This window comes from Rhinolophus sinicus, chromosome 2 (assembly GCF_057876585.1).
Source record: "Rhinolophus sinicus isolate RSI-liver-muscle chromosome 2, RSI-T2T, whole genome shotgun sequence".
Classification (NCBI taxonomy): Eukaryota; Metazoa; Chordata; class Mammalia; order Chiroptera; family Rhinolophidae; genus Rhinolophus; species Rhinolophus sinicus.
In genome coordinates, this window is record NC_142502.1 from 106,343,045 (window position 1) to 106,367,721 (window position 24,677).

A 24,677-nucleotide genomic window follows, 5' to 3' on the forward strand; every position below is an offset into this window, starting at 1 on the left:
TCAGCTGCCCCTGGAGGCCGGATGGTTCACCTGCCTGGACCTGAAAGATCCATTCTTCTGCATTCGGTTGGTTCCCCAGAGCCAATCACTGTTTGCCTTCGAATGGACCGATCCTGATACCGGCCGGCAGCTCCAGCTGACATGGACTCGGCTCCCACAGGGCTTCAAAAACTCCCCAACCCTCTTTGGGGAAGCGCTAGCCTCAGATTTAGCCACCTTCCCTCGAGAATAATACCACTGCACTCTATTGCAATATGTGGATGATCTGCTCTTAGCCTGTGCCACCAAAACTGAGTGCCAAATAGCGACACGGGCACTCCAGTCCCACTTAGCCGAGACAGGGTATAGAGTCTCCTGGAAGAAAGGCCAGGTCTGCAGAAAACAAGTACAATACTTGGGCTTTGTCATCTCCAAAGGACAGCGGGCCCTCAGCACCGAGCGGAAGAAAGTCATCACCTCTCTCCCTCGGCCCTCCAACCGGAGGGCGCTCTGTGAGTTCCTTGGGGCCGCTGGCTTCTGCTGGATATGGATTCCTGGCTTTTCAGCAATAGCCCAGCCCTTATATGAGGCTCTAACTGGTGAATAAGAGGCCCCCATGCTATGGACAGAAGATCAAGAACACACCTTCCAGCAGCTCAAGAGATCACTTGGACAGGCCCCAGCCCCGGGTTACCTGATGCTGAGAAGCCATTCCACTTATTCGTCCATGAAAGAGACAAAGTAGCCTTAGGACTGCTGGCCCAAACAGTTGGACCGTGGCTCCGTCCCGTCGCCTATCTCTCAAAGAAACTAGACCCAGTAGCAGCGGTTGGCCACCATGCCTGTGAGCCCTAGCAGCCACTGTGATTCTCATCAAAGAGGCAGAGAAGCTCACCTTAGGCCAGAGACTCATAGTTAAAGTACCCCACTCGGTCACCACCTTAATGAACAGTCAAGGACCCTGAAGGCTGTCAAATGCACAGCTGACTCAGTATCATCAGGGGCTACTCCTGAAAAACCCTCGGATCTCGTTAGAAACTGTGTGCGCCCTGAACCCAGCCACTTTCCTGCCAACCGAGGAAGGGGATCCAGAACATGATTGTATAGAAGTTGTCAACCAGGTCTGTGACACCAGTCCCGACCTCCGGGACATCCCACATCCTAACCCGGACATTACTCTGTATTCTGATGGCAGCAGCTTCCTGAGGACCGGAAAACATCACACAGGGTATGCAATAACCACCACAGATGAGGTACTCGAGGCAGGGGCACTCCCATCAGGGTGGTCAATCCAACAGGCAGAACTGTGCGCACTAATAAGAGCCCTCACTCTATCTGAGGGCCGGAAAGTCAACATCTACACTGATTCTCGGTATGCCTTTGCTACCATCCATATCCATGGGCTATAGACAAAGAAAGAGGCCTTCTGACCGCAGAGGGAAAAACTATTAAAAATAAACAAGAAATCCTTAAGCTCCTATAAGCCATTTGGCTTCCCCAGCAGGTTGCAGTTAGCCATTGTCGGGGCCACCAAAGAGGCAACGAGCCCTCAGCAGTCGGGAACAGGCTCGCTGACACCATGGCCAAATCAGCGGCGATGGGAAGACCTAGTGAACTACTCACTGACACTACCACCACGTCTCTCCTGCGGTACACAAAAGAAGAACTCAGATGGGCAAAATCAGAAGGGGCCACCAGATTGCCACAAGGGTGGTGGCAACTGCCCAATGGAAGACTCTTCATCCCAGCCCTGCTACGTCCTCATGTAACCGCTGAATATCACAAGTTAACCCACTTAGGAAAAACTGCTCTTGAGGGCCTCCTAGCCAAAAACTTCTACATTAGCCGGCTGTCAGCTCTTTGCAAGTCAATCGGAGAACGCTGCCTCACTTGTGCAAAGAACAATCCAAAGTCCGGCCTTAGCCCCATGCCTGGGATTCAGAGAAGCGGTACCGCGCCTTTTGAGGACCTCGACGTCGACTTCACTGACCTGACAAACTGCCGTGGTACTAAGTACTTGCTGGTCCTGGTCTGTACCTACTCCGGTGGGTCGAAGCCTTCCCTACTCGGACTGAGAAGAGCCGCGAAGTAGCCAAGGTCCTCCTCAGGGAGATTATCCCCTGCTACGAGATTCCACTTTCTATCCACAGTGACAACGGGCCAGCCTTCGTAGCAGAGCTTCTCCAGTCGGTAGCCAGAGCCATGGGCATCAACTGGAGACTCCATAAAGTTACCTACCATAATGCTCAGGGAAAGTTGAACTCATGAACCATACCTTCAAGGACACATTGGCTAAACTCCACCAGGAGACCTCCGTAGGGTGGGTGGACCTCCTATCGCTAGCCGTCCTTTGGGCGCACTGCACCCCTGGCAAATCTGGATTCTGTCCCTTGGAAATTATGTTCGGTAGGCCCCCTCCCCTGCTGACCAGCCTCCCTGGTGACATTTGCCAGCTGGGGTTCTCCAGCTTCCAAAACCAGATGTCTGTGCTAGGCAAGGTCCTCACAGATGTATGTGCTTACATTCTGGAAAGGGTCTCAGGACCCCGGTACACCCCTTTACCCCGGGAGATCAAGTCTGGGTCGAAGATTGGAAGCGCGAGCCCCTCCGACCCCGGTGGACAGGCCCTCACACTGTCATACTTGTTACTCCCACCGCTCTTAAAGTTTCAGGCATTGCTCCGTGGATCCATCACACTCGGGTTAAAAGAGCCCAGCTGGAGGACGACGCCTGGATCGCCCAACCTGACCTGGCCCGTCCACTCCATCTGACCCTCAAGAAACAGCCCGGATGAGCCTCACTGTCATCTGCCTGGCCTCCATCTTCGCTGTTGTTGGACTCCTATTGTTTCTAGGCTTTGCTGGTCTCATTGCATCTGCCTCCTTGCTACCATGGGGCCATGCATAGTTAACGCTGTCATATGTTTCATAGCGACCTCCGTCACCCATTGGGCTACAGCCCGGATCCTTGCCCTGCGGGGTTATTGTCCTCTTAGCCCATATGATGATCTCCAAGTTGTTACCACTTACGATCATCAACAGGGGGACATGATGGAGAAACTGACCTAAAATGGTGGCCTGAGTGAAGAGAGAAATCCCCAGCCTAAGCCCCAGCCACTTACGCATAACCCCCTCCAAGCCACACCCCGAGCCAATCACCAGACGACACCTACCCCTTCCCCCACCCAAGGAAGTCTCCAAACCATAAAAACTGCTCAAAACCCTGCTAGGGGCTCAGTATTTGGGAAAGATCCCGCTGAGCCCACGGGGGTAATAAAGCTGACCTTCCTAACTCTCTGAGTGCCTCTTGGGTTCTTTCTGGTCCTGGTATCCATAACAATCCCACTTGCTATTCTTCAGTGTGACTCAGCCATTCCTTCATCAAGAGAGGTTGTCTCTTCACCCAGCTGAACCTGAGAAAGCCTGATTTCTTCTTTGGCAAATAGAATATGGCTGAAGTGAAGTTGTGCCGGTTCTGAGCACAGCTGTTAACTTTCCTGACAACTTCTGGTTTCTTCCTCTTGAATCTCTGAGCCATGTAAGAATTCCAGGTCAGTCTGTTGAAGAGAGAGGCCATGAGGAGAGCCCAGACATGCGAGAGGAAGCCATCTGGGATACACAGTCCAGCTGAGCTCTCAGGTGACTCTAGCCCAAACCACTATTTAGCTGCCACCACATGAGAAACCACAGGTGAAACCACATATCCTGCCCCGTCAACTGATAGAACTATGAGATGACAAAAAAACTGATGGCTGCTATTTGCATGAATCATTTTCTCCCGTTCTTTCACTGTCAACCTATTCCTGTCCTTAGATCTGTGCGTGTCTCTTGTAAATGGCACATAGCTGGATCCTGGTTTTTGTTTGTTTGTCTTTTAAATCAGTTCTGACCATCTCTGGCTTTTGATTGGGAAATTTAATCCCTTTTAATGTAAAGTAATTACTGATAGGGAAGAACTTACTTTTGCCATTTTGGTGTTGGTTTTCTGTATGTTTTATTGCTTTTTTGTGCCTCATTTCATCCATTACCACCTTCCTTTGTGTTTAATTGATTTTTTTTAATGACATCTTTTGATTTTCTTCTCATTTCGTATCTTCTGGTCTGCCAGGTTTCTGCTGAGAAATGCACTGATAATCTTGTTGAGAATCTCTTGTATGTGATGAGTTGCTTTTTTCATGTTGTCTTCAGATTCTGTCTGTTTTTGGCTTTCTACAGTTTGTTTATAATGTGTTTCAATGTAGGTTTCTTTCAGTTTATCTTGTCATTGTTTCTGGAGCTTCTTGGATTTGTAGATCCATGTATTTTCTCAAAATTGGGAAGTTTTCAGCGATTATTTCTTCTCTGCCAATTTCTCTCTCTTCTCCTTTTGTTATTCTATAATGTGCATATTTTCTGCTTGGTGGTGCCCCATAAGTTAGGCTCTTTTCACTTTTCTTCATTCTGTTTCTTTTTGCTGGTCACACTTGATCATTTCAAATGATCTGTCTTCAACTTTGCTGATCCTTTTTCTGCTTTTTTAAGACTGCTGTTGAACACCTCTAGTGATTTTTAAAATTCATTTATTATAATTACAGCTCTAGAATTTTTAAAACATAATTTCTTGCTCTTTGTTAACCTTCCCTATTTATATATCATTTTACTGATTTCCTTTATTTCTTTGTCCATGTTTTCCTTTAACTCTGAGTGTCTTCAAGGAAGTTGTTTTAAAGTCTTTGATCAGTAAGACTGAAGCCTGTGTTTCTACACAGATGCTTTCTGCATATTTATTTTGTCCATTTGAGTGGACAATATTTTCTTGTTCCTTTGTATGCCTTATGATCTTTTGTTGAAAATTCTATATTTGAAAAAACTACCATCTCTCCCAGTCTTTGTCGACTGACAGGAAAGACCCTTATATTTAGTAGGGTGTGCTCTAAAACTGAGCTCAGCCCAAAGTGAAGGTTTAAAAGGTTTTCTCAGGTCTTTTCTGAGCATTTGAGATATTCCTCCCAGCATATGTGTCAGTTTAGTTCAAATAAACTCATTTTTATATATATATATATATATATATATATATATATATATATATATATACACACACACATATATATCCTAACTTGGATAATTGCCAGCAGCAGACACAGCAGCCTAATTGTATTTACAGGGACCAGCCTCTGTGAGTTTTCTCTTCCTGACTCTACGTTGGCCGCACTGCTCCCCCCCCACTCCCTCATTCTCCCTTTAAAACGCCCAGTCACCTCTGTGCAAATTGAAATGGGGTTCAGCTCTTTCCCCTCCTGTCAGGAACTACTGAATAAAAGCTGTTTTTACTGCTTCAGCTAAAGTCCAGCTTTGTTTATCGTTGGCAACACACACACACACACACACACACACACACACACACACATACACGCATACTTTGGCTCAGTAGTTAAACTTCTCTTGTTATTTCTTTTCTGTACCATCATCTGCACTATTTTAAAAAACAAAAACAAAAACTTTCCAGTGCTCACAATTACCTTCCCTCAAACTAAAAAATAAATGTACAGAAAAAAAGTTAGCATGAAAGGAAGGCAAAATACGGCATGATTCAAAACACACTCACGCTGAGAGGAAACGGTTCTGGTGAACACTGGATTCCCTCCACATAGTGGGGGAAGCAGAGTGCACAGGAATTAGAATGTCTCTCTGTACTGATATGAAGGGATCCCCAAGATGAAGTGCATACAGTCTGCTGATGTTTTGTAAGAAAGGGGGCGGGGTTGTGTGATTGTATATGTGTGTATAAGTGTGTGTGTGAATGTAAGAACTGTCCAAACTTATAGAGAAGCTTAAAGAGTTTATTTGAGCCAAACTGACAATTGCCAGGAAGCAAAATCTCAACGGATTAAACAAATGTTCCAGAGAATGGCAGTTTTGCGGTATATTTTATACATTGGAATCAAAGGAGAAAACGAAAGGAGGGTTACACAAAATCTGTCCATGGTAGATTAAGGGGGTGGGAGAAAACAAAGTGGAGAAATCCCTGGGACTGGATAAAAATTAAATTGGAGAGACACATACTTATTTTACATTGGTGGGCACAGAATAGTTAGTTAACATTTACAGCACATAGAGGTGGTATCCGGGGAACAAGATGACAACGAAGGGTTCTGTAGTCTGGTGCTCTGGTGCGGTGGGTTGTGCCCTGAGGGGTCTTGCAAAAGGGGATCACTCTGACATTCCAACAGTCAGTTATCTTAGATGCAAAAAGACAACAGATAAGCTCAAGTGAGGTAAAGATTGACCTTTGTCAGGAAAGCTACAGGCCAAAGATGTGACTACCAGCCATGACCAGCTTTAGTTAGAAATTTTTATGTTCAGAGCACCTGCGTGGTTAATTTTGCTCTCTGAGTTTTCAGGGCCTGACATGCCAGGCTCCCCTTAGCTTGTTAGGTTTAGTACATGGCCCCGTTTTTGTCCCTCTTTTCTGGTTCTTTTTGGTTTGAGAATCAAAGTTTTCAGTTCAAAAAGGAGATGTGTAGTTTTCCTTCAGTCTCTGTTTTCTACTTTATGTGTGAAATCAGTATCCCTTGTTCCTTAAATTTCAATAAGAATTCTGCACAAAGCCGCCTGGTCCTGGTGACTAATTGTTTGAGGATGTTTGGGAGAACTTCTGAGTGCTAGTTCAGTGTCTTAATTTTAACATTTGTTCCTGACAACAGTCTACTGAGGTGTAGAATGTAAAGCAGAAAGATTGGGCCACCTGCCAGTCACATAGTGAGTTAGTGGGAGGACCAGTGTTCTTACCCAGGTGTCATGTTCTCAGCACCATGCCACGTGGCCTTGTGGTGCTCTGGCTTTTTATTTGTAATTGAGTCCATTTTGGTAATTTCTGTTTTTATCAAGAAGCGTGTGTGTTCTATCTGGTTTTCTAACTTTGTTTTAATTAAAGTTTATCGGGGTGACAATTGTTAGTAAAGTCACATAGGTTTCAGGTGTACAGTCCTGTATTTTAGCTTTTGAGCACAAAGTTCCTACTATTTTCATGTCATCTTTTAAATCTCCAGTGTATCTAGAGTTATGTCTCTTTTCTCCATAATCTTTTTTTTTTTTTTTTTTTTTTTTTTTTAAGATTTTATTGGGGAAGGAGAACAGGACTTTATTAGGGAAGAATGTGTACGTCCAGGACTTTTTTTTTTTCCAAGTCAAGTTGTTGTCCTTTTCAATCTTAGTTGTGGAGGGTGCCGTTCAGCTTCAAGTTGTTGTCCTTTCAGTCTTAGTTGTGGAGGGCGCAGCTCAGCTCCAGGTCCAGTTGCCGTTTTTCTAGTTGCAGGGGGCACAGCCCACCATCCCTGCGGAAGTCGAACTGGCAACCTTGTGGTTGAGAGGATGCGCTACAACCAAGTGAGCCATCTGGGAGCTCAGTGGCAGCTCAGCTCTAGGTGCCATTCTCAATCTTTAGTCGCAGGGTCGGCGCCCACCATCCTTTGTGGGACTCAAGGAATTGAACTGGCAACCTTGTGGTTGAGAGCCCACTGGCCCATGTGGGAATCGAACCGGCAGCCTTCAGAGTTAGGAGCATGGAGCTCTAACCGCCTGAGCCACTGGGCTGGTCCCCTCTCCATAATCTTATTTATGCTTTCTCTCTCATTCACCACTGCGTGAGTGTCTTACCCACCATTGTCAGAGGCATATCTTCTCAGATACCCAGCTTACAGTTCTGTGGATCATCTCCATTTTTTCTTTCAGTAATTTGTGAATTTTGCTTTTTGTCTTTATGGCATCTTTTTTTCTTTATTATTTTTTGCTTTATCTCTCTACTCAAGCTGAGCACTTAGCTCTTTTATTTCCAATCTCTATTTTTTTCTAATAAATGCACGTAGGCCATAAATTTTAATGTTTTTATATTTAGTACTTTCATAATTTGAGCACTTGTAAATATTATGTGCTTTCCTGCTTTGAATCATGAATTTCTTGAAGTTTCTAAATGAATCATTTAGTGGGAACTTTATTGTCAATGTCTAACTTTATTGCATTAAGTTATGTGTGACATACAGTCTTTAGAATGTACTTCGTTTATGGTCTAATACTTTGAATAATTTATATCTACTGGTTGTATTTCCAAAATCTGTATTCACTATTTGGTGTGGGGCTAGTAAGATAAGTAAGTAGATGAGTGGATGGATTGATAGGGACACAGAGAAATAGACATAACGAGGATAGATAGATAGATAGATAGATAGATAGATAGATAGATAGATGGAGTCATGCAAACTTAACAACGGGGATCTGTTCTAAGAAATGCATCCTTAGATGATTTTGTCATTCTGCAAACATCATAGGGTGCACTTATGCAAACCTAGGTGGTATATATAACCTCCTACACACTTAGGCTCTCTGGTACAGCCTACTGCTCTTGGCTACAAGCTTATACAGCATTTTACTGTACAAAATGACATGAGTTTAAATAAAGCACAAGAGAAAATGATGCAAACACTGTAAACACAAGATGCATGATGCTGATGCTGGCCTAACACTGCAAACTGTTTTACAGAAAACAGTACGATGTACTGTACATGATTGTATATGCTCTACACCACTGGCAGCACAGTAGGTGTGTTTACACAGGCATCACCACAGACACATGAGTAATGTGTTGTGCTACAGCATTACGATGGCTACATCATCACCAGGTGACAGGAATTTTTCAGCTTCATTATACGCCTGTGGGATCACTGTCGTATGTGTGGTTCATCAATGACTGAAATTTCGGTATGTGGTAGTTGCCTGATTGTTGATGTCTTAGATAGATAAATATAGACAGATGTTCATTGAGTATCAGTCAAGTCTTCTATCCCCTACTTACTTTTATGTGTGTGATTTATCAGTTTCTGTAAGCATTACCAGCATGGTAATGGGATTGTCAGTTTTTCTCATAATCTTACCTACTTTTGCATTATACATTTCAAGGCTCTGTTGTCAGGGGCCTCAAAGCTCAAGACTGTTTTATTGTCTTGAAGGATTTTTCTTTTGATCAGGAGTAAATTTTTTTCACATGCAGTAATTCTTAGGAAAATTTTATTTCTAAATATCAACCTTATGAACATGCTAGCTCTATTTTGACTAGCATTTGCTTCAAATATCCTTCTCCATTATTTTACTTTGAAATATATTTTTCACTGTGTCTCCTGTAAATACTATATACTTACTGGACTATTTAAAAATCAGTTCCAAGAATCTCTGTATGTTAAAATGTGAGTTAAGACTTTTGCACTTATTGTGACTATGGCTATTTTTAGACTTATACTATCATATTTTATGTTTTATTATTTTGCATTTTTTCTTTTGTTTCACTATTTTCTTTTGAGTGAGTTTTCCTTACTCCCTGCTTGTGAGCAAAAAATGTATTCACTTGCAAGAGAGAAGAAGCCTAAGTATAAACGGTATAAAGAAATGGCCTTATTTGGAAGTAGGTAACTTCTGGTGCTAGTTCTGCACTTAATGACCTCAGGCCCAGTGTATCTGAGATTCTCTTGGCCTTTTCCTCATGATTCTCATCGCAAGAACATAGGCTGGCTGCTGTAACTCCAGGCATCATGGCCCCATTCTAGGCAAGGATATGGAAAAGGGGGAATGTTCAAGGGGCTTTGTGACTGAATCAAGTTCTTCCTCTTTAAAGAAGGTGTTTTCCCAGCAGCAGCACCCATGTTTCTCCACTTCCACAGCACTGACCAGAGTTCCATCAGATGGGCACCCTTGGCCAACCACTGGAAAGAGGTGGGGTCCATCATCTAAGTGGTGGTGTCGACCACACGTACTTTTGAATTGGTTTTGTTATGATACATACTATTTTTATCGTTTTAATGGTTACCGATACATTTTAAAAATAGGAAATATTTTTTAAATAATCTGAAGTTAATTAGTATTTTATTTCATCTTGCTCTTGAAGAGGAGAAGAAGCTTACCATGCTTTACCTTTCCTCAGCATGACTACCCTCCAGCCCAGCTTCAATAGTGTGATCTAGTTTTGGATGCAGAAATAAACCGTGGCAGAATCAGCAATCCACAGGAGGATACGCTCTTTTGTTGAGCATAGTGCAAGAACCATCTTGTTCTGCAGGATAGAATCCTAAAAGCAGCCAGAGAGTAAAAATTTTAATATACAAACAAACGTCATTAGGCCATTAGCAGATTTCTCCACAGAAACTCGACTGAAGCCAGTAGACAGTGGAATGACATAATCAAAGTGTTGATAGAAAAGAATTACCAGCCAAGAATACTCTGTCTGGCAAAGTTATCCTTCAAAAATGAAGGAGAAATAAAACCTTTCCCTGGGAAACAAAAGCTGAGGGAGTTAATCACCACTATATGTGCCTCACAAAAAATGCTGAAGTGAATCCTTAAAGTTGAAACGAAAAGACACTAATTAGTGATAGGAAAACAAAAGAAAGTATGTGCTACACATTAGTAAAGGTAAATATGCAGTCTGATAGTATCAAGGCTAAAGGAAAAAACATTTAAAATAGCTATAGCTATTATAATTTGTTTTTAAAAACCTTATATACAAAAGGGTAAATTGTGACAATTTAAAAAGGGCCTTAAACGAGGGGAACTTTTGCATACAATAGAAGTTCAGTTGCTATCAGTTTAAAATGAATTCTTTTATCCCTAAGATGCTTTCTGTAAGCCTGATGGTAACCACAAAGCAAAAACCTAGAGTAGATGCACATAAGATAAAGAAAAAGGAAACAGAGCATAGCACACACCATGGAAAATCACCAATTTACAAAGATAGACACAAATAGTGGGTAAAACAAACAATGGAAATAAAAAACAACAAGGAAGCAATTAATAAGATGGCATTAATAAGTCCTTACATATGAATAATTACTCTAAATGTAAATGGATTGAATTCACCAATCGAAAAGCAGGATGTGTAAAACACAAGACCTACTACATGCTGCCTGTTAGAGACTCACTTCAGATTTATGGACACTCATGAGATCAAATTGAAGTGATGGCAAACAATATCCCATGCAAGTGGAAACCAAACGAAAATACACACACACACACACACACACACACACACACACACACACACACAGATCAGACAAAATAGACTTTAAGCCAAAAATGGTAACAAAAGACAGAAAAGTGCATTATTTCTGACTGGTTCTTTTTCATGTTTTCCATCTCTATTTTTATGTTACCTATCTCTTTGTTGAAGCTCTCCCTGAGATCATTGAGCATCTTTGTAACGACTGTTTGGAACTCTGCGTCTGGTAGATTGCTTACCTCCATTTTGTTTAGTGCCTTTTCTGGAGCTTTGTTCTGTTCTTTTATTAGGGACATGTTTCTTTGTCTCCCCATTTTGGCTGCCTCCCTGTGTTTGTTTCTATGTATTAGGTAGGGCTGTATGTCTCCTGGTCTTAGTAGAGTGACCTTATGTAGTAGTAGGTGTGCTGTGGGACTCAGTGGTGCAGTCTTTCTGGTCACCTGAGCCACACACTCCAGGTGTGTCCCTTGTGTGGGTGTGTGTGCCCTCCTCTTGTAGTTGAGCCTTGGTTGAGATTTGCACATCAATGGGAAGGACTGACCCTCGGGCTCACTGGTTGTGAGGACTGGCCTTGCCTACAATGGAAGGGTTTTTGTGCAGGGGCTGATGCTATAGAACAGGATCTGCCTCACCAAGGCTCTGGTGCCTGCCCAATCTACCCCTTCTTGGGTGTGTCATTCTTGCAGGTGGCTGGGTGATGCTCCAGCTTGTTTTGAAGGTGGCCACTGGGAGCACCAGCCCCAGGATGACCTGGGAGGAAACTTGCTGCAGGTCAAGTACAGACACAGCCCATGCCCCACCCAGGGCCACCCAGCAGGAGCCACAAAGAAATCCACAGATGGCCACCATCCCTTACATGCTTGGAAGAGCCTTGAGAGGCCAAGTTGCGAACCAAAGCTGGCTGCCGGGCTTAGGGCTGCTCAGCTAGAGGTAGAAGACAGGCTTAAGCCAGATGCTGCTTGTCTGGGTTCCAAGAAACTTTGAAAGACCCTAGGAAAGTTTGCAGCATGAACTAATGCAGGCAGTTTGTATGAAAAAGCCCCTGGAAAAGGCTTCGGTGTGCCCAAAAGTCGGGCAGGGTGGGTCTCGAATTGCCAGGGCATGGCCAATGCACAGTGGAGACTCAGATATGGTGGCCACCTGCGTCTGCACACTGGGAAGAGGGAGGGCTCAACAAAGAAACAATGGCCTCCTCCAGCTCTTCCATCCAGGAGAAAACCACCTCTCCAACCCCTGTCCCAAGCCAGACAATTCAGTTCCTCATATGTCCCTGCCCTTTCCAGCTGCTGCCCCAGTGCTGGAGCTCAGAGCGAGTGATTCCGTTGGAGGGTAAGCCTGTGCGTGGTCCCTTTAAGAGGAGCGCCTGGGAGTGCAGCCGCTCTCAGTCTCAGTCAGTCACAATCTCCACTGGTTTTCACAGCCAGAAGTTATGGGGACTTCTCTCCCCAGCATTGGAACCCTGGGCTGGGGTGGGGCTGAAACCTCTTACTCCTCCAGGGGTGGGGGGACATTCACAGCTGAGATATCCCTCCCGATCTTTACTGGTCATACGGGTGTGGGTCCAGCATGTTCCACGTGTCAGCCCTTCCTGCCAGGCTCGAGGTGGCTTCTTCTGTGTATCCTTAGTTGTAGGGCTTCAGTTCAGCAAGATTTTAGGTGATTCTCAATGATGTTGTTTTGTAGTTTAGTTGTAATTTTGATGTGGTCATGAGAAGGTAAGCACAGCTTTTACCTACTGCGCCATCTTGGTCCTGACCCTCAGAATCTTACTATTTTCAATATTTTCCTAAAGTTTTTGTCTTTAGGATGAAATGGTTCACTTTAAAAAGAGGAGTAGATGGGTGATGATTCTTACAATTTGGAACAAGAAATGTAAGACCTGATCAGGGTGGGAGATCCATCTCTTTGTTGAGGCGGCGACAGGTGGGCAGAGGAGAAGGGCAGGTGAGGAGGGGAGGTGAAACGGTGCATATTCCTCTCTGCGCTCAATGAAGTTTCAGGTTTGGCTTGTGCTGTGGACTGAATGTTTCTGTCCCCACCAAATTCATTGGATGAAATCCTAACCTCCAATGCACTTGTAGTTGGAAGTAACGCCTTTAGGGGGTGTCATGCAGGGTGTCACGCGGGGTCTCTGGTCCCGCTCCCCGCATAAGAACGCAGGATGTGGCTAGGCCAAAAAGGAACACCCACGGAGCCATAGGTAGGGGAATCATACCACTATAGTCTCGATGGCGGCTGGGTTGGAGACACAGGGAGCAGGAGCCACACGATCCACAATCCACACTCGGTCGCTTACTGGTTCTGCCACCATCTTCTTGCTAGCCCCCATTTTCTGCTAGCGTAGCCACGACAGTCATATTAGTGGCCAATGGCTCACTGGTTACAGCTGACGGCCAACTAGCCACAGCTGATGGCCATCTGATCACAGTTGATGGCCAATTACTACCTGAGCCAGCACCTTTCCACGTGAGGCCAAGAGCCTGGAAACTGACATAAACTGGGTTAGGCCATCTGGATCGCAGACTCAGGACACATTTCCTGCCCTAAGGGAATCAGAACTCTACTTGGGTCAATACCAGGTATCATATGTGTCTAATAAGCTAATTACTAGAAGTGAATTTGACACATTCCTGGATACACCAAAAGAATGGGTGAGGAAGGATTAAAGTGAATGAAGAGATAAGGAAACCAAAGATGGATATAAGTTGTAAGAACAAAAAAGTAGAGAGAAGGAGGCCTTATTTGGACCAAACAAAAGACGAGCTCACAAGTCAGGTGGGAAAATGCCTGACCTCGTCCTGCCTGAAGCCCAGACTAGCCCCAAGCTACAGAGCCCGGGTGGGGGAGAGGAGAGCAGGCCTGTGGGCTGGGGTGCCCAGGTTATAACAAGGCCCTTTCTCAGGAAAGGCCCTGGTCGTCAGAGTCGCTGGCCAACCATTCTGGGTGTCGCTGCTGCTGCTCTTGCTGTCATAGTCATTCTCCGTGTCCTTTGGTGCAAGAAGAAGACACCATCGGCTGCAGAGAACCCAGGTGAGAAAGCTGGGCAGTGGGTTGGGGGAGGGCTCTACCTGTTACACAGGGTCCCTCCCATCTCCCTCTGCACAGACAGGTGTGGGGGTGACCAGCCTCTGTAAGAGGAGCTGGACGTTGGGTACCTGTGAGGGGAATGGCAGCCACATCTGCATCTAACCCCTTAGCCCTGCCCAAAGCCCGGCCTGGGCCAGGGCCCTTGAGTGTTCAGCTGTGGCTTCCTCCTGCTCTGGCTCAGGACTGGGCAGCAGGGAGGGCCGAGGCCCCCTGATGGGGTCATGTGCTCACTGTGCGGAGGGGGCCAGGTAATCACAGAGTCAGAGGGAACAAGCAGTAAGACGTGTATGTCCTGGTGGGGAGGGGTCGGGCACTGGGGAGGAATTCAGAGGAGAGGTGACACCTGTAGTCCCTTCCCCCAATTTCTCCATCCATCATGAGGAATCCAAGTAAAAGACCCATGGGGCCCATCTAGGGGATCATGGATGGTGCCAGAGCCCTGCCCGTGACAACCCCTTGGGAGGCCCCGCTTATAAGAGACACATGGGCCCATTTACAGCCCCTCAAACTCCTCCTCCAGGACCGTCGCTGAGTTTTGTTCCCTCTGGGTCACTCCGGCCTGTACTCTTTCCCAGTTCCCACCACACGTCTCCATGCTTTCTGGAGTTTCTCTGTGGATAATACGGAACGGCAGGAGAGCAGACGCCTCTTCACCATCTGGGGAGAGGGCCAGCCCGTCCCAGGACAGCTGTGGGCACGGAGTTGTCCTCCCTCGAGGTTTCTCCTGTCCCGCCCTTGGGGCCTTTCCTGAGAAAGGGCCTTGTTATAACCTGGGCACCTCAGCCCACAGGCCTGCTCTCCTCTCCCCCACCCAGGCCCCTGACCCTGCCAGGGTCAGAACCCCCTCCAGGGTCACCCCACGCTCACCAGAGGGCACAGGGTGTGGTTCCCACTGTGTTCCCCGGAGCACGTGAACCTCTGCTCCTCTCTTTGGGGAGCCCTCATGGTCACGCAGGTGTGGTAGGTCCCCATCTCCCGTCCGTCCCACCAGGAAGCCACTGCTTAAGCCTCTCCCTCCTCTGGGTTACTCTCCCCTCTGCCTTCCCACCCTCAGACCTGCACATACTAACGTGTCATCCCAATTGGATAGTGGTGATGGTGGCACAACCTCAGGATTATACTAAACACCACCCACCTGTACACTTTATTGGGGTGAATTATGTGATATATGAACCACATCTCAGTAATAATATTGATAATAACAATAACGCCATCCCAGATGTCGCCTTCTACTGACAGCTGTGCCTCATCCCCAACACACATCTCCTGGTCTCTGGACATGTCCCCCATAATCTGCAAGCTGGAGAGTTTTTCCACAGGCCCAGGCCACAGCGAAAGCCATCGAATCAGTGCACAGGGCCGCTCCTCACACCATTCAGGGCTCTGCTCAAGTGTCCAGGGGTCAGTCAGTCCTCACAAACATCGTGTCCAACAAACTCCGACATATATGCCCTGCCATCCACCTACCAGTCTTCTAGCCCAGGCATGTTTGTCTGCAAAGCAATTACCACTGATCTCATAAAAACTGTGTTTATTGTCAGTATCACTGTAATATATGCTCCTTGAGGAAGGGGTCTGTCTGTTTCTTTATCACTGTATCCTCCACATCGTTCCCAGCTCGTAGCAGGGACTCAATAAATGTGTGTTAAATAAACGAATATGTCAGTGCAGCAGTTTCAAGAAGCAGTTTGACCATATGTATGAAAAGGCGTAAAAATGTTTAAACTGTTTGACTTCATATTGACCATTAGTCTATCAATTTAAAACATCCCAAGTGTAGAGGAATCTTTATGCACAACAACGCTTGTCAAATCATTATTTACAAGAAGAAGAGATGAACGCTAATGGATAGAAAAAGGGTCTGTTTATATCCCGTTGTTTGAAACATATGCAGCTTGTAAAAGTGGTGTAAAACTTACGCAGAGTTTATAACATGGAAAACTGCATGTTTTATAGTAACGCATTTCAGAAAGTAACATTTAAATTAACCTGTACCATACAAATGCAACTTTGTAAAATGAGCACGTGTGTCTTTACTGTTACTTTTACATAACTTTATTTACATAATTTTATGTATACTGTAATATTATTATTATTATATTATATGTGTTTAATATACATCAACACGTTGAAAATCAGGACGGCTACAAAGGGCGGCTCCACGGGGCACCGTTCACACTGGAGTCTGGGAAGTTTCAATGATGTAATAGATCAGTGTTTTCTGAAAAGAGGCAGTATTTCTACATTTCTTCTGTTCATTTTAAAGTTTTCTGTGATTGAACAGGTTTCTATTTTTCGAACATGAAAAACGTATTTGAAATTTCACAATAAAGCATCTGAAGTAAAGTAATAACAAAAAGAAGTTCAGATCTCCTTCCCACCTCAGCTGACACAGCATCTCTCATTAGGATCCACGGGCAGAAACGCCTTCTCAGAAAGAGAAATGAACTCTTCCTGCACCGTCCATGCTCCATCCCAGTTACAGAGGGCAGATGGGCGATAAAGGCAACACTAAGAACACCACCAGTCTATCGATTACCGATTGCCGTGCACATGATTATATACGAACGTATGTATGTATTAATATACACGTATGGATGAATGTATGCGGTTTATCCCACCGCATCTGAAAGAGTGGATGGATTCTTCCCTTTTAAATCTTCGGAAGTTGAGTCCCTGAGGACCTAAAGCCTTGGCCTGGGGTCACAGAAATGTTGGCCTTGAGAATTAAAGGCCACTCAGCCTCCTGCAGAGCCCCGCTGGGCATGAGCCATATGGACCAAAGGAAGATCTTCCCACAACAGCAAAAGATCAGCTGAGATCTCCCAGTGTCACTCACTGGTCATTGTGGGTGTCACTGCTGCTGCTCTTGCTGTCATCATCATTCTCTGTGTCCTTTGGTACAAGAAGAAGACACCCTCGGCTGCGGAGAAGCTAGGTGAGAAATCTGGGCAGTGGGTTGGGGACGGGCTATACCTGTTACATAGGGTCCCTCCCATCTCCCTATGCACAGACAGGTGTGGGGGTGACCAGCCTCTGTAAGAGGAGCTGGACATTGGGTACCTGTGAGGGGAATGGCAGCCCCCACCCCTTGCATGGTGGGTGGTGGAAGCAGGGACAGGTGACAATATGCATGGAGTCATGGGAGACCAGCAAGGGCTGGGAAAGTGGGGTGAGAGGAAAAATGTGGGGTGTTATCTTCCCTGAGAGAAAGGCAGACCTAATTTTGGAGCAATGGAAGGAGAATCCCTGAGGGAATAATAAGCAATACCCTGCTACCACCTGAATGTTTACTGGTTTCTCTGTCCCCGGAGCTCGTTAGCCTATGGGACGTGTGTCCATGGCAGATGGCGCCAACAGACCATAATGGCAGCAGGCAGCTGGGATCTCAGTGCCATCATCAGCTCTGGGTCCACTGCTCACCTGAGAGAGCAGAGTCTGCAGCCTGGAGGCCTGAGTTCAGCTCCCGCTCTGGTCTCACTAGCACTTTCCCTCTTGGTGCCTCAGTTATCTCATCTGTGAAATGGGGAAGATAACAGCATTTATGTCCAGTTGTGCTTGCAAGATTTAAAGTGTTAATAATATATGTGAGGTGCTTGCAGCTCTGCCACATCAGTTATTATCATTATTTTTGCTATTTTATACATACTATATTACATGTGTAGTAGTTTTATTTTTATATGGTAAACTACTAAGGTTTGCTTTAGAATCTGCCCATCTGTCTTCTCCCCTTAGGACTTCATCCCCTACTTAGAGAAGCCCTTGATCTTCTGCCTATAGAAAGCTTTCTGTCAGATCATCCTCCTCGATCAGCAAAGTGCAAACTCCAATGTGACTTTCTGCCTTGTATACAAATACTCAGATGCAAGGCTGAGGCTAATTTTCAGGGGAAGGTAGGAGATTATCCGATTAGTAGGATTCACTGGGAGAGCCAATGATTGGTCTTAATGCTCGAGATGTCATGTTTGCAGATCTGAAGAGAAGCCTGCTCAGAAACGAACATATCGTTTTGGTGTGTGCAGGTAGGGTCCTCAGCAGAGGAACCAGGGGCAGCACAGGGACACCGGGCACCTGCACATCCCTTAGCTGAATGCCTCAGCCATTTACCCATCTGTCACCACAACTGAAGAAAGATGGCCACTCTTACCTCAGCCCATCTTTCAGCTGTGTGCCACTGGGGACATATTGGGAGTGTGACTTTGATGACCAGACAAGAAAACAGACATAGACAACACTTTAGTGGTTACCAGATGGGGTTACCAGATTCTAGCGGTTACTAGTGGGGGGAGGTGGGTGGTAGAAGAGGGAAAAAGGTCAAATATATGGTGCTGGAAGAACTGACTCTTGGTGGTGAACACACGATGCAAAGAATAGATGACATATTATAGAATTGTACACTTGAAACATATAATCTTACTAACCAACGTTACCCCAATAAATTTAATAAAAATTAAAAATTTTTAAATTAAAAAAAAAAGATTTTCTCACCTCCCTGGGGCTTATTGTTGTTGCTTGTTGTGGATTGTAGGTGTTTCTTTGTTTATTGACTTTTCTAAACAATTTTGTACAGATAACATATTTATTGTGTGTAGTCACTGAAGTCTGTGTTCTGTTAGCTTAGTGTCAGCTCGTGATTTGACAGAGATTTCCTCAAATGTCTGGAACCAAAAAGAAAAATAGGAAAGAAAATACCTCTCTGTCTTTGGAGTTGGTCTCTCTCTCTCTCTCTTTCTGTGTGTGTGTGTGTGTGTGTGTGTGTGTGTGTGTGTGTCTGTCCTCCGGTGTGTGTGTGTGTGTGTGTGTGTGTCTGTCCTCAGGTGTGTGTGTGTGTGTGTGTGTGTGTGTGTGTGTGTGTGTGTGTGTGTTGGGACATGCCTTCAAACTCACCTGGGCAGGTTACAGCTCTGTCTTTGCCTTCACTTCCCACTTGTGCAGAGACACGATCTCACGGCCTCTTCGGGTCTTCTGATCACGTGCCCCACGCTGGGCAAGCACGTGGCCTTTTACATCCCCAGCAATAGGTGCATGTTTCACAGCTCTTACTGTCCGAAGCACCTCACCTCCTAGCTCTTCCTCCCATGCTTTTCTACATGACTATTGTTTGCCCCAACTGATGCTTTTTAACCCAAGTGACAGCTGTTGGTTCACTGACAATTAAAAATTTTTGACAAATGCCCTTTCCTTTAACTGCTTTTTAGGTCCTTTTCTGCCCTGAGAGTTCTGAGTTAGGTAAAATAAAGATAAGACATTTCCATTCATCCTGCAGGGAACCAGCCACCTGACGGTGAAAACAGAAAATCACAATTCTTTGACAACAGTTGTCCACTCTGATTCCTGTGGCCCAGAACCCACACCAGTAGCCCTGCCTTCAAGGTGACAGCTCTTCTGGGGAGCGGGGAACGGTCCAGGGGCCACTCAAGACACCACGAAGCTCTCCTACTGAGTTTCCATTGTCTTTTTCTGCTTTAGCATTTTCTTGGTATCTATAAACACTGCATTACTTTATAGAGGTCTGATAAAATTGATTCTGACAGTTTTTGCTAGTTTTTTCATTGTTCTGTGTAAGGATGGACCCTTGAAGTTCCCTCTACCACCACTTTCTTCGATGTCACTGCCTTCAGCCTCTTTTGAGTTCTATGTATGCATCACAATTCCTGGTCTTCTAGGAGCTTCCGGGGAAACTCATTCACTTGCTAAACATGGACTGAATACCTAATTTATTCTGGGCATTACTTATAAGAAGTGGAGTGTGAATTAAAAATTCAAACTCTCTCAGCCCTCAAATAATTATAACATGATAAGTATTTTATTTATTTTATTTTTGTGCTTTGAAATCCACATTAGCAATATTTTATAAATGCAGTATTGATTTACCTACATCTATCATTACCAATTAACTTTTCTGTTTGCTTTCTCATATATCACTTTAAACCTTGTATATACCTTTAGAGTAGGTATTTTGCTATTAAATGAATGGAGTTTCTTTTTTTTTTAATTTATTGGGGTGACAATTGTTAGTGAAATTACATAGATTTCAGGTGTACAATTCTGTATTACATCATCTATAAACCCCATTGTGTATTCACCACCCAGAGACACGTCTTCTTCCATCACCATATATTTGATGAATGGAGTTTTTATATGAAAGTGTCTTTTTTTACTTGAAAGATCACTTTCCCAGTCTCACATTCCTGGTTTGACACTGGTTTACCATCCCCCCCACCCCCCCATATGGCATTTCACTGTCTTCTGGCTGCCATTCATATGCAGGGAGAAGTCAGCTTCATTCTAACCGTAGTTTTTTTCTACATGATGTTTTCCTTCTACAGCGACCTATTTTTTTTTTTTTTTTAATTTTTTAAAGATTTTATTGGGGAAGGGGAACAGGACTTTATTGGGGAACGGTGTGTACTTCTGGAACTTTTTTCCAAGTCAAGTTGTCCTTTCACTCTTAGTTGTGGAGGGCGCAGCTCAGCTCCAAGTCCAGTTGCCGTTGCTAGTTACAAGGGGCGCTGCCCACCATCCCTTGTGGGAGTCGAGGAATTGAACTGGCAACCATGTGGTTGAGAGCCCACTGGCCCATGTGGGAATCAAACCGGCAGCCTTTGGAGTTAGGAGCACGGAGCTCCACCCACCTGAGCCACAGGCCGGCCCCTCTGTGGCGACTTTTGAGATCATCATTTGTCTTTATCGTCTGATGTTCAGTGGAATATGAATCGTCAGGGGTCTCTTTTTCAGATTCGTAAGGCTCTGTAAACATTTACTTCATCTTTAGCCATAGTCTCTACACTGTGCCTCCCTCCTTTTCACCTTCTGGGACGTTAACTGGACTGACGTTAAACCTCTTCATTCAATCACTAAATACGCTGTGGTCGGCAGAGTAATGGCCGCACAAATGTGTCCAAGCCCAATCCCCAGAGCCTGTGACTATGTCGCCATACACAGCCACAGGGACTCTGCAGGCGTTAAAGGCAGGGACCTTGGAATGAGGAGATTATCCCCATAATGGGGGTGGGGTGGGGGTGGGGCTAATCTCATCACATGGGTCCTTCAAGTGGAAGATGACAGAAGTGTGAGTCAGAGGGAGCTCTGAATTTCTTCTGTAGTAATTTCTACATTTGCTAAGATGTGATCATCCCTGTCTTTTTAGTGGTGAAGTGCATTAAATGATTTAAAGATTCAGTATCTTTGTGCTCTTGGGATACCTAACTTGCTCAAGGTATTTAATTGTTTTATAGTATATTGGTGACTAATATATATATATATACAATCAAAGAATCTCTTTGTTTTTGAGTACAATAATAACTAAAATGTATAGCAACATGACAAGAAAGTATACATTTTTTATCCCTTGGAGAAACTAGATCTGTTTATACAGATAATGTTCTAAATCTCAATTGTTTGACAGAAGATGTGCATGTTTGTACAGGTTGCTTTTAAGACTTTCCACATTTCTTCAGTTTGCTGTTTGGCTACAGCAGCTCCCGAGTTTGCCTGCCACATGCCAGTGCCGTGTAAGCCACATGCCAGTGCCGTGTAAGCAACATGCCAGTGCCGTGTAAGCCACACACCAGTGCCATGTAAGCCACACACCAGTGCCGAGTAAGCCACACACCAGTGCCGTGTAAGCCAAATGCCAGTGCCGTGTAAGCAACATGCCAGTGCCGTGTAAGCCACATGCCAGTGCCATGTAAGCCACACGCCAGTGCCGAGTAAGCCACACACCAGTGCCGTGTAAGCCACACACCAGTGCCGTGTAAGCCACACGTCAATGCCATGTAAGCCACATGCCAAGGCCGTGTAAGCCACATGCCAGTGCCGTGTAAGCCACATGCCAAGGCCATGTAAGCCACATGCCAAGGCCATGTAAGCCACATGCCAGTGCCGTGTAAGCCACATGCCAGTGCCGTGTAAGCCACATGCCAAGGCCATGTAAGCCACACGTCTGTATATATGCTGCCTTTAAAGACATGCTCACGGGTTATCACACCACACATGATGGGTACGGCCAGCAGCATCTTTGCAGTTATAATAAGGAGGCTTTTGATCTTTATCCCACTGGATTCCAGAATAGAACTGTTTACTTGCTTCATAATAATTTTGTAGGACACCTGACATCCTGCTGCATCACTACAAGGACCCCCGGGAAGGGACTTTTGCAATGGTACAAACGTGATCCTCCAATACAGCCGGGCAGGTATAATCACAACCACACAGGGAACACCCATTACACGTGCCTTAGGGTTAATGCCCACCTTGGTGTAGTGTCATATGCAGTTAATGTCTGATCATAGGGAGCCTTGGCTGCTGCAATACATTCTGACCGACCTGCCTTTGTTCATCACAAGACGTAACAAAGAGAAAGTCACAGCATCTGCATTTCCAGTATAATTATAGCACCTGTGTCTATGCACTTTGGAGACCAAGCTACATCACACGTTACCTGGGATCCCTCGATTTCCCGATGGAAAGGATCTGTCGTTTCTTTGACTAAAGCAGCTAATGCATCATATTCAGGTGATGAACAATTAGCTTCTTGCTCTGTGTCTATATTAATTCCATCCATCCATCGTGTTTTGGACAAGTTAACTTGTTGAGTTACCCAGGACGCTCTGAGAGTAGGATTGACGATCTTCTTTACCCACATGTCTCCTTTTAGCACTGCGCTGGCCCTTCTTGAATGCGCATAGCACATAAATCCTGAGTCATGTTTCCCAAAGACTGTCACAGTTCTAATCTGTGACCAGTCATAAGATTCCCCAGTTTTGTCACTAACACAAAACACAAAGATCGAAGTCGGAGTGGTGGTGGATGGGTTGGCAGAGCGCTGGATCCCGGCACGGGCAGTTGGCCCCTCCCGGAGCGGCGGCATCAGCGCAGTGGCCGTAGCTGCAGCGGAGCCATCCCAGGGGCGCTGCCCGCGGGCGGGCGAGGAGGCGCCAGAGCCTGAGCGCGGGCCTGAACGTGCTGGGGCTTCACCCGGCTGTCGGTACTACTGTATTTTATATATAGTTTATATACACACACATAATGGCTTTGTTCTCAGGATCTAATTTCTGAAAGGTGGTTTTCCCAGAATGCTTGCTTCTTATTTGTTCCCTGACTACCTTTAGGATCAGCGTTACCCCTGCCTAATAAAACGAGTTGTTTGGTTTTCCCTGTATGTCTCCATTCTTTTGAATATTTTATATAAGAGCATGAACCGTCCTCAAAAGTTTTACAGAACTTACCTGTAAAAGATCCCGGATATTCTGAAGGGAAACAGAATTTTACAACCGCTTTGACTTATTTCCTTGCAGTGAGACTTTTCCATTGACATAAAGGTCTTCATAGTTTTAAGATTGTTTAAATCTCTCCTATGCCTGCAGTGACGTATTTACCTGAGACGACTCTTTTTTTCTTAATTAATTTCACCTATTCGATTTCTCTTTTCAAAAAAAAAAAAAGAAGCTGCCATCAGCAGCCTGGGCACTCAGCACTGGCAGACGCCAGGTCAGCCTGGGTGAGTGGAAAGCCACACTGCTGTGCCCATACAAGCTCCATCCCAGCTGTTGTTTTGTACAGGGTCCCCATGAGAAAGCCTTGGGGTTCTGGGAGAGGCTAAGTGACACCATCTAACAAGGCACCGCCCCCACCGGGTTCCAGCAGCCCCCACCACAGGGATAACCTCTGCTGGCATCCACACGCACACCGGTGCCTTCACCACTCTGCCCACGGCAAGAGGTGTATGAACACATCTCTCCTCCACCTCTCAATTTTCCTGCTTTATTCTCCTCTAGTTCTGACTGTCCTGCCAAACCCCAGCCACTGCCCAGGAGGCATTCATGCACTACTTAGGGCATCTTTCACATTCTCCCCTCCCAGGGACCTGTTTGGGTTTTCATTCCTTGGTCCCGCTTGACGGCCATTCCCAAAACTATCTGGTTCAGCTCCCAGGCTCACTGCCGTTGCCTTAGATGCTATTCTTCATAGCTGAATCACAGGAATGTGTTTACTTGGATTTTTTTTAATTGTAGTGATTTTTTCAATTCAGCATTTGTAAGGGCTTTCAGTAAAAAGAATTCTATGTTAGCTTAAATAGAATTGTTTCAAACATCCAGAACATTATACTTTTATGAAAGAGAACAACACCTCTCAAAAAATAATTATAAATGGAGTCACTTTAAAATGTAGCCAGAGCTGCCATCCCAGAGGAACTGCTTTGCATGTCTTGTGCGTTAAATCTTTGAAATGTTAAAACAGGGCACAATAATCTTTGCATTGGGCCTAGAGCCACCATGTGCCCCAAAGTACTACTTACAAAGATAACAGGAAAGCAGTTATGTGGGCCGGCCTGATGGCTCAGGCGGTTGGAGCACCGCGTGGAGAACAGAGAAGACCTCTGGTTGGATTTCCACGTGGGCCTGTGAGCTGCGCCCTCTACAGCTAAGATTGAGAACAACAGCTCTCCGTGGAGCTGGGCTGTGGTGAGCAGCTGGAGGTTGGTGTGAGCTGCCATGTGCTGCCCTGAGCTGCCCTGTGAGGCTGTGAGCTGCCATGTGCTGCCATGAGCTGCTGTGTGCCACCATGAGTGGCTGGCAGACAGCGTGAGTGGC

At 45.3% G+C, this 24,677-nt stretch overlaps 1 protein-coding gene and 1 pseudogene across 1 annotated transcript in view; both read right to left on the reverse strand.

The window, feature by feature from the left end:
• Nucleotides 1–23,761, reverse strand: part of LOC109439859 (di-N-acetylchitobiase pseudogene) — a 40,152-nt pseudogene extending 16,391 nt beyond the window's left edge.
• Nucleotides 1–24,677, reverse strand: part of LOC148758872 (class I histocompatibility antigen, Gogo-B*0103 alpha chain-like) — a 74,425-nt gene that overhangs the window by 32,797 nt on the left and 16,951 nt on the right. The window lies entirely within an intron of this gene.